Source organism: Hyla sarda, chromosome 3 (genome assembly GCF_029499605.1).
Source record: "Hyla sarda isolate aHylSar1 chromosome 3, aHylSar1.hap1, whole genome shotgun sequence".
NCBI classification, from domain to species: domain Eukaryota; kingdom Metazoa; phylum Chordata; class Amphibia; order Anura; family Hylidae; genus Hyla; species Hyla sarda.
In genome coordinates, this window is record NC_079191.1 from 319,593,017 (window position 1) to 319,609,955 (window position 16,939).

General features: G+C 41.4%; 1 protein-coding gene across 2 annotated transcripts in view; it reads left to right on the forward strand.

Annotated features, from left to right (window-relative positions):
- SMYD3 (SET and MYND domain containing 3) overlaps nt 1-16,939 on the forward strand; it is an 815,165-nt gene that overhangs the window by 631,016 nt on the left and 167,210 nt on the right. The window lies entirely within an intron of this gene.

Sequence of the window (16,939 nt, forward strand, 5' to 3'; positions counted from 1 at the left end):
ATTTTTTTTTCTGTATACTGGGCTGTATGAGGGCAATTTTTTTTGTGCCATAATATGCTGTTTGTATCGGTACCATTTTGGTATTGATCGGACATTTTTTCTGGGATATGATGTTATAAACATAAAAAACGCAATTCTGTGATTTGTTTTTTTTTACGTTAAAGCCATTTACCGTACGGGATATAAAAAATGTTAATAGTTATTTTTTAATAGTTCAGTCAATTATGCACGTGCCAATACCATATATGTTTATTTTTATTATGTTTACATATTTTTATATGGAAAAGGGGGGTGATATTTAAAATGGAAGGGGTTAATGTGTGTTTTTAAACTTTTATTAAACTTTCTTTTTTTAACTACACTTTTTTAGGAGGGATCCTTTAGATTTCTCATACAGATCAATGCAGTTCTATTGAACTCCATTGATCTGTGTTCATTTGGTTGAGCCTGCTCATGGCAGGCTCAAACAAATGCAGATCTATGGGGCAGCCATGAATGCAGAGGTAAGCCCTCTGGCTACCTCCTGGGGGGGGGGGGTGATCCACCCCGCTAGACCACCAAGGATGGTTAAAAGATCCTTTAGACACCGCTGTCAACTTTGAAAGCAGTGATCTAAAGGGTTAATAGCCAGCCACAGCGATCGCCGCATGGTGGGCTATTAGTGGGGGCCCCCGGCTACTGAAATCAGCCGGGGGCTCGAGTATGGGCTCGAGTCAGGAGCCCGCTCCTTACACCCTGAGCGCCAGTGTGAGGTGCAGACTTGTGTCCCATGCAAGTCTGCATCCGCTCCTGCACCTCACATCAGCATTATAAAAAGGGGGGGGGGGGGGGGAGTCGGTCCGGTCGATACAGGACTAAAGCTATAAAAAATTCACCTGCCCCGCACCCCCGAAACTACATGTCCCGAGCTCCGGGCGATAAGATTTCCACATCCCTAACTTATTAGCGGTTGTATGCTACAGAGGAAATTCTTTTCATTTTGGATTTCTTTTCTGTCATGACCACAGTGCTCTCTGCTGACACCTCTGTCCAGGTCAGGAACTGTCCAGAGCAGGATAAAATACCCATAGCAAACATATGCTGCTCTGGACAGTTCCTAAAATGGACAGAGGTTTCAGCAGAGAGACTGTGCTCGTGACAGAAAAGAAGTCCAAAAAGAAAATAATTTCCTCTGTAGTATACAGCTGCTAATAAGTACTGGAAGGATTAAGAGTTTTTAATAGAAGTAATTTACAAATCTGTTTAACTTTCTGGCACCAGTTGATTTAAAAAAAAAAAAAAAAGTGTTCCATCGGAGGACCCCTTTAAGCATTTACATCCTTGTAGCTGACCACCATGGTATTTAATTTTTTTTTTTTTTTTTTTTTTGAGTCATTGGTATAAAATATATAAAATAACAGGCAGCTAAAGTGCAGGTCGTGCGTGCATAAACTGTAGCTAAATTCTTTGGCTAAATTTTTTTGTGTATAGTATTTTAAAGCATTTGTTTCCAGTGAGATTTGAACTTGAGATCTATGACCTTAGCTGTGCGGTTAACAGATCTGCGCTAATTTACAAAATACCAAAATGGTGTTTCCAAAGTGAAAATGCTTACCTGATTAGCATAGCTATTTTGATACACTCTTCCGATAATACAGGCAATAAATCATAATGCCACTGTTTCACTTTAAGACCATTGACAAGTTCAAGATGAATAGATACTGATGGGAGGCAGGACATATGCACAAGAGTGTGTAACACTTCAAATATAAGCGAATTATGTAACATGTTAATATCTGCCAGGCCACCAGGGAGGTATTTTGTGCATTGTTCTGAAATGCTATTAAGTATTTAATTAAATAATCTCACTACCCCATGTAAGGAAACTTTAAATGAGAGTACAAATGCAGTAGAAAAGAACATTTGCTGTAAACTCCAGTCCCAAAATGCCATATAATGAAAGGCTGTAATAGAAAGACTGGAACAAATCAAAACGCAATTAAATTGTTCTATGGCAGTGCAAGAGGCAATAATTCATCAGTCGTGTAGTTCAGACTTTAATTGCATATTATTATGCAAGGGGGAACATTACATTTACAACTTCCGAGCTGGAGGGATTTGCTGTGCATTTCAAAGCAACATATAGTGTGGTTAATATCCCTTTTGGAAGTGAGTTGATTCTTTAAAAAAAAGTCTACAATAGTGCGTGGAACTTGCAGGCAGGCGTTTTGCGTGACCTTCTTCAGATAACCTTGCAACAAAACCATTTGATGGAGCTATGATGGATGGCAACAAAATTTACTGGTGTTTAGGTAAAAAAGATTTAACATGGAAACTGCGTTATAACTGAATGAGAAGGACTTTGTATTTTAAATGTTTTGACTTTAATAATAGTGTTGGCGGTTTTGGTCCAGTTGTTTGCATTCTAGGGCATCTAGTTAAGGAGGACATCCAAGATTTTAAAACAATCTAAAAATAGCACTTCCATTGCCTTTAGCTTAAAGCTGTCAGATCCCACCAAAAAATAATATATATATATATATATATATATATATATATATATATATTAAAAGTAACTCTCCTCATTAGCTCACAGTACTTAGGGGAAGGGGACTTGTCCCTACCTTGTGGTGATGAGAGGTGATTGGTGTGTCCGCTCATGCAGGGTCACGGATATTTAACCAATAAACAGTTTGTTAAAAGTAAATTATACACAATTATATAATATGACCTGCGACTCACAGGGCCCTTGTGAGTCATCTGGGTCACCTCTTAATCAATAAAATACTATTCAGATCATTGGAAATGTAAAAAATATATAAAAGATAATAGATTGATATAACATGTGACCATACACCTAATAGAACTAGTCAAAGTATTCCAAATAGCAAGTTCTGTTACTGTCTCTTAGTGCAAAAAATACTTGCCTGGTATGCTTAACAAGCAGAATTGAGGATAGTACTCCGTTAGTATCCTCAGTGGTTATATGCCATGAATGCAGTACGTTCAATTGCAATGTTGCTCACCAATTCGAGATTTTCCTAGTTCCTTATGACGGAAAATGTGGATTTTATAAAAACAGGAGGCGAATAATATGCTTTCCAAATTCTTTACTACTCGTATAGCAGCTGAGAACGTAGTACAGATAAAGGTGAAAAAACTTAACAGTGTAAACAAACATGCTAGACAAGGTATATCCAGGTAACCAATCAGGTAACATCACAGGTGATATAAGACAGTGAGTCCCAATAACGTCTCCTTTATTTTATGTGAGTGGTAATAAAACAGGTAATAAAACACAGTAAATATGATAGTAAAACTAGATCTTCATCTGTAAACTGTAGATGTCTAAATTCGGTCAGATTCGGTTTTGCAGAGTAACGATGAAGTGAAGAGATGTAGTTCTGCACAGAAAGTAGAAGTGAAGATTCATCTGGTAGATTCTAGTAGGCTGCAAGAAATAAAAATATATATAATAATATTAGGGTTGGGTTATGGAAGGGATATTATTCGCCTCCTGTCATTATAAAATCCATATTTTCCGTCATAAGGAACTAGGAAAATCTCGAATTTTATTACCGACAAGTAGGCTCATAATATGCTAGTTTAAAGCTAACAATTCAATTAATAAATACATCTATTCATATAAAAAAGAGGGATATTATAGGGTCATGAACTAGCCATGTAAGAATTAAAAGACAGATAAGGAGACATGAGTTTCAGGACAGAAATAGAAGGTTCTAAAGGTAGACTCTGAAGACCAATCTGCAGCTTTTAAGATATCTGATAGAGAACCACCTGAAGTCGCGGTTTTTGTAGACATAGCACTACGAACTGAGTGTGCACCAAATAGGGAGATATCGATGCCGGCAATCTTCATGGTGTTTTTGACCCATCTTGCTAACGTAGAAGAGGAAACGGGAAGATGGGGTCTACAATAAGATATGAGAAGTTGAGGGGAAGAGGAACGAAGAGAGGAGGCTCTGCGTTCATAAGCTTGAAGACATGAAACTACACATAAATCTGGACGAGTTGGAAAATAAGGATAAAACACAGACTGAAGTGACGTTTTTGTACGTCTGCATATTTCAAAACGAACTTCATGAGGAGAAAAAACTCTTCTAGTGATGTCTAAAGCAGGAACGTCTGAAACTCGTTTGATAGAAACAAGACATAATAACATGGTGAGTTTAAAAGAGAGAAATTTCAGTGAAAGAGAATCATTATCAGACCAAGAAGAAAGTAGGGAAATTATGAGGGATATGTCCCAAGTGGATTGATATTTAGGACCAGGGGGTCTCTTGAATCGAATGCCTTTGAGCAAATTACAAATTAAAGGGTGTTTACCAACAGGAATGTCCATGAATAACGCATGACGTGCGGAAATGGCTGAACGATAAAGGTTGATCGTCCAGTAAGCCTTTCCTGAGTCGAAAAGTTCGGATAAGAAATTTACGATTTGGGGAATAGAAGCATGAACGGGATCAAGATGTCTTCTAACGCACCAATTATCCCATATTTTCCAAGCTGATCCGTAAGATTTCTTGTTGCCTGGAGCCCATGCTTCGGCCAAGATGTTTTAGCTGATTGTGGAAGTCCGTAATTATTAGAGGATTGCCCAAAATGAGCCAGGCTACTAGGGACATGAAATTCGACAGGATCAGAGGATGCGGATTGGAGTTGGGATCCAACAGAATGTGTGGGAAATTCGGAAGAATCCTCGGTATGTCTATGGCCATGCTCAGTAATTGAGGAGACCAGGATTGGGCTGGCCACCAAGGAGTGATCAGAATCAGAGTAGAGTGAAGGGATATCGTTTGGAGGAGAATCCTGGGGATCATCGCAAAAGGTGGAAAGGCGTAGAGAATGCCTGTGGGCCATGTTTGAAGAAAGGTGTCTTGAGCTATGGCTTCCGGATCCGGACGCCAACTGTAAAACATAGGCACTTGATGGTTGAGGCGGGATGTGAACAGATCCAGTTTTACTGGACCCCAGAGGTTGATAGACTGGAAAATTGAAGGATTTAGCATCCAGTCGCTGGAGTCTATGAGGTAGCGGGAATTCCAGTCCGCTATGGAATTGTAGAGTCCTGGAAGATATTCTGCCTTCAGAACTATATTTTTGGCTAAGCAAAAATTCCATAATTGGGTAGCTATATCCGAAAGGATTTTGGAACCCGTGCCACCTAAGCGATTGATATATTGAACCGCTGAAATGTTGTCCATGCGAATCAATATACAACAATGCGACCTGAATTTCGCAAAGCTCTTTAGAGCGAAGAAGCCTGCCAGTAATTCCAGGCAATTGATATGCAAATTGGTTTCTGTCTCTGACCAAGTGCCTCCTGTTGAAGCTGAGCCACAACGGGCTCCCCAGCCTTGGAGATTTGCATCGGATTCTATGACCATGTCTGGTCTGCAAATGAAAATTGCTTTCCCATTCCAGTGTTGTATGTGTTCGAGTCACCATAGTAGTTCCTCTTCTGCTTCTGGCGAGAGGGTGACTTTGTCTGAATATGAAAGACCTTTTTGAAGATAAGGTTTCTTCAATCGCTGAAGAGCCCTGTAGTGCAGGGGTGCAGGGAAAATGGCTTGGATAGAAGCCGAAAGAAGTCCCACTATCCTCGCAATCACTCTCAAAGATACAGATCACTTGTGAAGGACAGAAGAAATCTCTCTCTTGATAGTCACTAGTTTCTTGGGGGGAAGACTGAGTGTAGATGATAGAGTGTCTATCATAAAGCCAAGGAATTCTATTTTCCTGGAAGGAGAAAGGATGGATTTCTTTGTGTTTATAGAATAACCTAGATTGCTGAGAAGGGAAATTGTCCAATCTAAATGACGAGTAAGGATAATGGGAGATTGGGCCATGATGAGGATGTCGTCCAAGTATATAATTAGACGGACACCTTGGCTCCGTAATAAGGCAACTACCGGTTTCATCAGCTTGGTGAAACACCAAGGAGCCGATGAGAGACCGAAGGGGAGGCAAGTGAATTGCCATTTGACATCTTCCCAAAAGAATTGAAGGTATTTTTGATGAGAAGGATGAATAGGGACCGTTAAATAAGCGTCCTTCAAGTCCACTTTCACTAGCCAATCTAGTTCTAACAGAAGGTCTCTTAGAAGATGGATGCCTTCCATCTTGAAGTGTTGGTAATTGACAAACTCGTTTAGGTGACGGGGATTGATAACCGGTCGGTGACCTCCGTCTTTTTTCTTTACCAGGAAGATGTTGCTTATAAATCCTAGAGAATCTGGGGGAGAAATGGAGATAGCTCCTTTCTGAGTCAATTCTTTGACCTCTTGAGAGATCAGGGAGTAATCCTGATTTGAAAACTGAATGTGATGGGGGGGGGGGGGGGTGTTAATTGAACTGGAGGTGTTACAAACTCTATCAGATATCCTGAGTACTGTTTGTAGAATCCAGTGATCTGAGGTTATAGAAGCCCAAATGGGGAAACATTTTTAGAGACGGCCTTCTAGAGGAGGAAGGGAAGAAATTCCTGGAGGGAGACTTACCTGAAGTTGGTCTTGATCTTGGGTAACCTTGTTGTCCTCGGGATCGCCATCGTCTTCCTCTTGATGGAAAAAATGGAGTTGGGTTTGGTTGGAAGGTTGGAGCAGGGTATGCGTATTGCTGTGTCTGAAAGGAGCCTCTGTTGGATTGTCTATTTGCAAAGGGACGGCCGGGAAAACGGCCCCTGCTTCTCCCGGCCTTCCCAAAAACTCTTTGAGAAAACACTTTCTTTAGAGAACTTTGGGCCTTATCTAAAGAGGTGAAAATATTAACATATTTGCCAATTTCTTTAATGGCCTGGTCACCAAAAAGAAATTCTTGAGTAGAGGGTTCAGTTTCAGAAATTGCTAAATACGCCAATTGAGGATCAAGCCTCATAAGGAGGGTTTTCTTCCGCTCAGAACAAAGGGCTGCTTGCGTTGCTGAAGAGGCAAATGGACCTTTGGAGCCAGCCTCTCATTACTTCAGTATCTAGAGTGGTGTCAGAGGCTGTGGCATATTCCACAATATCCATCATTTGAGTCAATGGACCCAATAAATCTAATAGTTTATCTTGGCAGATGCGGAGAGATCTGTCCAGACCCTTTTTAGGGTATTTCCCGGTTTTTAACATATATTTAACTAAGACCGGGTCCACATCAGGAGTGGCAGTAGCCTTGTCTGGTAAGGTGGGCCTGGGGCATTCAGCCCTAAGTTTACTTCTAGCGGCCCTATCCAAAGGCTTTTTTATCCAAGTAGAAACATATTTGGTAACTAAGGGTTGGGGGACCCATTCTCCAGACCTAGGATGTGAAATTAATTCTGGATCGAATAGGGGAAACCCTTTGCTGTCAAGAATGATGGAATCTGATTTAGAGGGTTCTTTGGACCCTTGAGGTTCAGAAACGTCACCCTCCTCAATATCTGGATCTTGTGTATAATCTTCATATTCGTCGTCATCATCATCATCCTCCTCATCAGAGGAATTAGAAGAATGGACGATATATGAGTTTAGCTCTGGACTGAGCTTTTCCTGCCCTGTATTGCAAAAACGCCTTTTTTTGGAACCTTTTGCCTGATTTTTTATGTCCTCTGGCCAATTTGGACACAGAGTCGTCCGCAGACCAGAAAATGTCAGATGGAGTATTAGGAGGATTGGGGTTAATCATAGGTTAATCTAGACAGATTTGGTAACAGTCTCTTGAATGTTAGCTATAGCTGATTTAAGAGCCAATTGGACTGATTGGTCCACAAGTTTTTGAATATGAGTGGGCTCATTCTCCTGTTCAGCATTAGGGACAGAAGACATATTGAGAACAGTTATAGACAGTAATATGGTAATAGGTAAAATATATAAATATATAAATTGTCAGAAAAATATATACATATAAATAATGGTAGATTAATTCTAATAGGGGAGTATAACTAAGATATTATTATTGAGAGAAGTATAGGAATTAAAATGGTGTAGCTGAGGGCTCTGACGGTCTGCTCGCGGCGAGCTGTCTGAGGAGAATGCGAAGGAACGAGCGGCGTGAAGTGAAAATTTCAGTCAGATGCGTAGTCTCGCGAGGCGCGAGAGTACTCGCGAAGTAAGGGAGGAAGGAGCGCGAAGAAGAGATATAGAATGGCGCCAACGGGGAACAAGACGAGACACCGCACGCTCCTAAGGATGTGGAAAGTCACCGGGGATTCGGAAACTTAGTCAGAGGTATAGAAGTTGTAATAATAATAATAATGATAATAACAGCGGAAAAAAGGGGTGGAGGTAGAATGGGGGATTAGAGAGTAGATACGTGGTATATGAAAACACAGGGGGAAAAAATATAAACGTAAAACAGGAATATATGAGATATATATATAAGACCAGTATCTATATATATAATATGAAAATCTATATAGATAAAACCACTGATATGAAAAACACTACTGAGGAGAAAAACCACAGTATATGGAGAGTACTTATCTTTCTGACGAGCAGCAAAGAAAGGAGACGTTATTGGGACTCACTGTCTTATATCACCTGTGATGTTACCTGATTGGTTACCTGGATATACCTGTCTAGCATGTTTGTTTACACTGTTAAGTTTTTTCACCTTTATCTGTACTACGTTCTCAGCTGCTATACGAGTAGTAAAGAATTTGGAAAGCATATTGAGGGGCATTTACTAAGGGGTTTGGCGCAAAATTGTCGCAATTGCGCCTACCCTATTTTTCGTGCGACTTTCTCTAGCAAGAGCTAGAAAGTCCCAAAAAAATTTCCCGCTTGATTTATGCTAGTTTTCATTTTTGGCTTGCAGTGGTCAGGTGTTTATTAACTGCGACAGTCGCAGCTGCGCAATAAACAGTCGCAACGGCCGTAAAAATTGACTAAATTTACTCCAGCTCCAACATGGAGCAGGAAAAGCTACTGCCGCCCGGGCTCCGACATACTTTCTCCCCGCTACCCTCACTGCGCTATAGGGACACTGCAGTGATTTACATCCCACCCCTCTCACCTGCCAGCGCCACACAACTCCCATCTGTCTGCTAACTGTTGCAAGACTACAAGTCCCAGCATGCCCTTACAGTGAGGACACGCTGGGAGTTGTAGTTTTGTAGCAACGGAAGCAGAGCGGCGCGGGCGGGTGACAAGGGGGGTTGTATATCAGTGTCCCCATAAGTGAGGGTAGCGGGGAGGCAATATGAGGAGCCCGGGCGGCTGCACTGTAATGTCAGCCCGGGCTCCTGCCCTGACAGCCAAAGGCTTTGGCTGTCAGGGCATGCTGGGTGTTGTAGTTTTACAACAGCTGGAGGGCCACATTTTGCAGACCACTGGTTTGTGGTCTGTAAACTGTAGCCCTCCGGCTGTTGCAAAACTAAACAGCTGAAGGGGACCGGCGAGGCTCCTTCCGAGGCTCCAGCGACGATCGGTGATGGAGATCGTCGGGGGCAGTGTCGCGCTGCAGTGTCTTGCGGCAATGTCGTGCGGCGCTGAATCCTACGGAAGCCGGTAAGTTGCCCAAGCCCTAAAACAGTGTTTCCCAAACAGGGTGCCTCCAGATGTTGCAAGACTACAACTCCCAGCATGCCTGGACAGCCAAAGGCTGTCCAGGCATGCTGGGAGTTGTAGTTTTGCAACATCTGGAGGCACCCTGGTTGGGAAACACTGTTTTAGGCCAGTGTTTTCCAACCAGGGTGCCTCCAGATGTTGCAAAGCTACAACTCCCAGGTTGGGAAACACTGTTCCCGGCCTCCGCCCCACCTTACTATAAGGGCATGCTGGGAGTTGTAGTCCTGCAGCTGGGGGCAGGGGACAAGCTTGTCACTTGCCCACACATCTCCTGCACCACACAATTACAACTCCCAGCATGTCCTTACTGTAAGGGCATGCTGGCAGTTGTAGTCGTGCGGGGCGGGAGATGTGTGAGCAGGTGATAATAAATGTACTAACCCATTTTTTTCTTCTTCTCATTTCAGATCCGTGTATCCTGTGGATTCCTTCGGATTCAGTGGACTACTTCGAGGACCAGCGTTTTTCTTTGTTTGATTTTAATAAAATGGTTAACGAGGGCTTGTGGGGGAGTGTTTTTTGTAATAAAAATTTTTTAAAACCTGTTGTATTTTTTCCTTACTTTACTTGACAGGCTTAGTAGTGGAAGCTGTCTTATAGACGGAGTCCATTACTAAGCTGGGCTTAGCGTTAGCCACAAAAACAGCTAGCGCTAACCCCCAATTATTACCCCGGTACCCAACGCCACAGGGGTGCCGGGAAGAGCCAGTACCAACAGGCCCGGAGCGTCAAAAATGGCGCTCCTGGGCCTAGGCGGTAACAGGCTGGCGTTATTTAGGCTGGGGAGGGCCAATAACAATGGTCCTCGACCACCCTGGTAACGTCAGGCTGTTACTGTTTGGTTGGTATTTGGCTGAGAGTAAAAATAGGGGGGACCCTATGCGTTTTTTTTTAAATAAATAATTAAATATTTAAAAAAAAACACATAGGGTCCCCCCTATTTTTATTCTCAGCCAAATACCAACCAAACAGTAACAGCCTGACGTTACCAGGGTGGGCGAGGACCATTGTTACTGGCCCTCCCCAGCCTAAATAACGCCAGCCTGTTACCGCCTAGGCCCAGGAGCACCATTTTTGATGCTCCGGGCCTGTTGGTACCGGCTCTGTGGCGTTGGGTACCGGGGTAATAATTGGGGGTTAGCGCTAGCTGTTTTTGTGGCTAACGCTAAGCCCGGCTTAGTAATGGACTCCGTCTGTAAGACAGCTTCCACTACTAAGCCTGTCCAGTAAAGTAAAAAAAAAAACACAACAGGTTTAAAAAATTTTATTACAAAAAAACACTCCCCCACAAGCCCTCGTTAACCATTTTATTAACATCAAGCAAAGAAAAATGTTGGTCGTCGAAGTAGTCCACCGAATCCGAAGGAGTCCACAGGATACACGGATCTGTAGAAGAAGTAAAAAAAAAAAAAAAGAGTAAGTACATTTAGGGAGAAAAAACAGTGTTAAAAAAATGTAATAAACACACACACACTAAACGCCGTTTACTACTATTCTGAGCCATGACTACAATTTAGTTATTGAATTATTTAGATGTGGTGAAAAAGCTAAAAAAAAACTCAAAAACAAAAGATCCAGAAGGAAACCTAGCAGCCAAACCTATACAGACAGCAGGAAAGAGGAACAGACTATTTTTTCTACTACATGAAGTAAATTTCCCACTTTTGCCTACGTGTGCCAAATTTATTAACGCCGTGCAACAATTTAGTAAATTTGACGCACATAGTCAAAAATTATGTAGAAAAAAACAGGGTAAAAACCAGACTACATAGTAAAAGATTAGTAAATGCCCCTCATTATGAGCCTCCTTGTCGGTAATAAAATCCTAGGATGTTGGATATTGGTGAGGAAAATGTACCTTCCTGTAATGCTGGTCTTAATCCTCTGTACTGCCTCTCCTTGCACGGGCGAGCGCTGCTCGCCCGCAGTGCTGGGTACAGTGGGCTCTGGCTCGGTGGACTGCAGCGCTTCAGTAGTAAAGGAAGCTGCTACGCAGCTTCCTCGTGTATGTTACATGCGCCTGCCGGTGCTTTCATTGACGGGCAAATATCCCTTAGGTAACAAAGTCAATAAGTGCCAAATAGGGCACAATGGGGTACTGGTGGTGGTCCCAGACATCAGCATATCATAGTCTGGATGCATTTCAGGACCCCCATAGGTCCTTTCCTCAGCAGCTTGATAAAAATGTATGTAGGGGTCAGCTACTTGTCAGTGTATATAGTGTAAATCCCTTCCCTAAATCACTGACATCACAACTGATGGCTAATAAAAAATAGGCGATACTTTGTTTGCAGGGAATATGTAAAGTTGTGTACAGGGTTTAAAAAAAAATATATTTTTTTTTAAAGTTGTGTACAAGGTTAAAAAAAACTATCATGTAAAACAAAACTATCTAATTGGGTTTGGCTCTAAAAAAATCTTTGGTGTTCTAAAACAAAATATACATAATCATAATCGGCACATGCTATGTATCAACATATATAGTACACTATACTGCTATAAATGATGATAATATCGGATGGGATGATACTGAATTGTAATAACCATGAAACCATAAAAAATACAAATTAATAATAATAATACTATATTTCTTCCGAGCAGGGGGGGCGATCTGGTGTCCTGGCACCATTATATCGGCAATTTTTTTTTCATTTGGTGCGGTACCAAAATAGATTTGGATATTTTTATTTCATCCCTTAATACAAACAATTAAAACCTCAAATTCACCCCCAATATCAGTTCTGTATCTGTTGAATTTTTGCATTTACTAATCACTACCAATACAAATAAATTAATTTGCAATTCATGCCACAAACCAGTAGCCAAGAACGGTTTCATACTTCACACCAGTTGCCATCTCCCCCAATGGCTGACTAATGTCCCAACCAGCCAGTTCCGCAGATTAAAACGCACTAATAACGACCAATTTAAAGCTGAAGCTGTCACCCTCACCAACCAATTCCTAGAAAATAAATATCCATTGAGTAATCTACAATAATCCCTTGATAAATTGTGCAGTTTAGATAGAGCTACATTCTTTATCCCAAAGAATCATGATACACCCATAGCAGTTGATATGGAACGTTCTAAGATAATTATCCCCTTTAATACCCAACATCGAAAAATAGAAACTATCATCAGAAAATATTGGCCGTTACTTTGCCAAGACAAATTGCTAAGTGATATCCTTCCACCTAAACCACCCATTGTATGTACCAGAGCCCCAAATTTGGGCATTCAAATAGCTCCCACAGTCCGTTCAATTGATACCAACCTTAAACCAACTTCCACTTTGGTTGATTTTAAAGGCTTTTTAAGATATGGGCAATTCCCCAATTGTAAGGCCACCAATTTTGAGAAAAGAACGGTAGAAGTAAAATCCACTGTAAATTATTTTATTTATAAAATCAATGAATTTCTAAAACTGTTCAAGCAAAGTTGTCGTTTATGTTATCCAATGTCCATGTGCCAAACAATACGTAGGCCGTATCTCGCGGGCCCTGAAAACACGCATCCTAGAACACAGGTACAATATCAAAAAACAGAATGACAAACATCCTTTATCTGCACATTTTAAACAATATCACCAGGGAAACCCAAATAATTTAAGATATACGGCCATCCAACAAGTCCAAAAAGAATGATGAGGGGGTAATTTTATTAGTAAAATGTCTAGGGCCGAATCTAGAAAGATTTTCAAGTTCGTTTCCTTGACACCTAGAGGTTTAAATAGTGATTTGGAACTCTTTGGTTTTCTAGATTAACAGGGGGTGGTCCCTTTGGACGGCCCATCTGCGTTTGGCTGTTATCCCAGCACTCCGACGAGCCCTTTATTGGGCTTGAGACCAGACTGGGTTATAATATTTCTGTTATCATTCCCGATGATTTTTATAGTATTTATTTATTTATTCTAGAAAACTTTTTTGAAAAGAAAAAAAAACCTTTTTTGTTCTAGAAAAAGAATTTTTGCTCGGAAGAAATATAGTTATATTATTATTAATTTGTATTTTTTATGGTTTTATCGTTATTACAATTCAGTATCATCCCATTCGATATTATCATCATTTATAGCAGTATAGTGTACTATATATATATATATTAAAGGGGTTATCCAGCAAAAGGTTATTTTAGTACGTACCTGGCAGACAGTAATGGACATGCTTAGGAAGGATCTGCGCTTGTCTTGGGCTAAATGGCTATGCTGTGAGATTACCATAACACTGTTGCTAGCTTTCTGTGAACTTGTATTTCCTGTTTTCAGTTTTCTTGTTTGCCTACAAATCCCATGATACCATTTTTCTCCTTCCCACACATCAGCTACCCCACCCATTGAAACATAAATGAGCTGCAGACCTGTGGTTTTCAATCAGGGTGCCTTCAGCTGTTGTGTTACTTGCAGATTGCTTTCTCCACCCATTGAAGCAGACAGGCTCTCTTTCATCAGCTGACTAGTGAGTCTGGTCTCGACCGCATTGCAAGCTGGGAAAAATCCGAGACAGCAGTCATTTTGTATGCTGTTAAAAATAAATATTGGGATGAAAATCACATAATAATTGTGAGAAAACCGTCACACACAGGTAGGGCTGGGCGGTATACCGGTTCATATCGGATACCGTCTTTTTTTCCCCCACGGTATGGATTTTTGCCCATTCCGCTATACCGGTCGGGCCCCTCCCCCACCCTCCGAATAATTATAGAGCCCAGCCAGCGGAGCCCTCACCTTTCCCGGACCATGAGTCCGTAGCAAGTAACAAGCGTGTGCCCGGCTTCCAGTCATGCCCGTACACTCTGGAAACTATATCTATGGTTCTGGAGTATTGACAGTCCTCCAGAACCATAGAGGCAATTTCCAGAGTGTACGAGCATGACAGGAAGCCGGGCACACGCTTGTTACTCGGTGCGTGATGAGCGGAGAATCCTGTAACCGGCGCCCCTCTCCGTGTAACGCGCTCCCTCCCCGGCGATATACTAGAATTCTCCCTCCAAGAAAAGCAGCTGCCGGCCGACATCAGCCGGTGAGACCCGTGAGGAGGCGGGGTGAGTGCGGGAGAGTCGGGGATGACATGTGTAGCTTACACCGGTATAGACACTATATTATGAACTACACTAACTTTACAGCCCCTGTAGCATAGTCTAATAAAAAAAGATTCCTGGAATACCCCTTTAATACATAGCATGTGCCGTACCAACATTTCATTCATATACAGTTTTATTTGACTACATTTTACATGATGTATATTTTGTTTTAGAATACCAATGTTTTTATTAGCGCCAAACCCAATAAGATCATCTTGTTTTAGATTAAAGTTTTTTTTGTTTTTTTACCCTGTACACAACTTTATATACATTTTTTTTACCTTGTACACAACTTTATATACATACATATATATATATATATATATATATATATATATATGTTTTTTGTTTTTTTTAACCCCTGTACACAACTTTACATATTCCCTGCAGAGTATCACCTATTTTCTATTAGCCATCAGTTGTGATGTCTGTGATTTAGGGGAGGGATTTACACTATATACTGACAAGTAACTGACCCACTGTACCCAGTAACAGAGCCCACTGTACCCAGCACTGCGATCCTGTGTGGCGGCCGAGTCTCCAGCAGCGCTCGCTCGTGCAAGGAGAGGCAGCACAGAGGATTAAGACCAGCGTTACAGGAAGGTACATTTTCCTCACCTATATCCAATATCCTAGGATTGGTGAGCAACATTGCAATTGAATGTACTGCATGCATTGCATATAACCACTGATGATACTAACGGAGTACTATCCTCAAGTCTGCTTGTTAAGCATACCAGTCGAGTATTTTTTGCACTAAGAGGCAGTAACAGAACTTGCTATTTGGAATACTTTGACTAGTTCTATTAGGTGTATGTTCACATGTTATATCAGTCTATTATCTTTTCTATATTTTTTACATTTCCAATGATCTGAATAGTATTTTATTGATTAAGAGGTGACCCAGACGATTCACAAGGGCCCTGTGTGTCGCAGGTCATATTATATCATTGTGTAAAATTAACTGTTAATAAACTGTTTATTGGTTAAATATCCGTGACCCTGAACCCCAAATTTTTTGTATTATAATTCCCTAGTTTTCAGACACCGTGGGTATAGGTGTCAGTTGGGCAGCTCGGGTCTTCATTGGTGAATAGCTAGACAAGAGCCTCTCCATATTTGTCTGTTTTTGCAGACTAGTTGGATTCAACTGGATTTTGTCAATTATTTTAATTGTGATCTCTCTGGCTATAGCCACAGATGGCTATAGAGTTCCTATTCCGTACTCTGGAACAGCCAGGCCGAAACGGGATATCTTGGCAGGCGTCTCCATGAAACGTATGGTTCTCTTTGTCCTGCTTATTCACCATTGGCAGGTGGACATAGTTTGGTTCCACTGGCAGCCACTGTGCTGTGAGGCCTGGCTGTGACCCTGGGGTGCAGGGCTGCGGGCAGGGATGGGGGGGTAAAGTGGTCAGTGTTCATATGCAGTTGTTAACTGCAGACATCATATTCTCCTGTGGGCTCATTCTATTTATTGAAAATGTATGACGGCCTCCTCCATTATTCTCTATGAACATATTGCCGAGTGCAGAGGCCAGTACAGACACCAGACCTCCCAAACCCACAAGCCCTGTGTTAACTGTAATGTCATTGGGGCAAGGCATTTGGAGGGGGGAAATGTGGTGTCTTATCCACCCCAGTTAGAGCATTCTGCCCTCTACATGCCGCTACTACTACACCATCCAAGATGGCCGCCCCATAGAAGTTCACAAAATAAAGTTTTTAAATGCTCTAGATTAACTCCTTCCATTTTCTGCTTGTCTCTTTTATGTTTGTCTGTGATGTCAAAATGTGAACACTCTAGTGCAACAACAAAAATTTGCAAATTCACAAAGGTCCATGCCTGTAGAAGAAAGTGCACAAAACAACGAAAAAACACAATTATTAGACCAAATTATGCCTTTCCCCCCTGCCTTAGGAATACAGAGTTGTTAGATACCTAATGAAAACCCAAAATATTGTCATACAGCAATCACACATTGTAAGGGGCCTTTTAAATGGACCGATTATCAGGCAAAAGTGTATTCCTAGTAAAGCTCAGATAATCAGCCCATGAAATAGGGCCACCAATCACCTAATGAACAAGCAAACGCTCCTTCATCTGCTGGTTGAATCTTTTGTGCCACCATTTAAATTATCATTATCCAGCGATCGTTTTTGCAGTCACCTTAATGCATTAGGGAGGATGAAGGGTCCATGGGTAAAATGTGAATATAAGATACCTTGTATCACCTCATGCACAGGTGGTGCATTCAGATTGGTTGTCAGAACAATGGCAAATATCTTTAGTACCTTTTCCAACTCTCTTAAACCATTCCTCAGTACCATGTA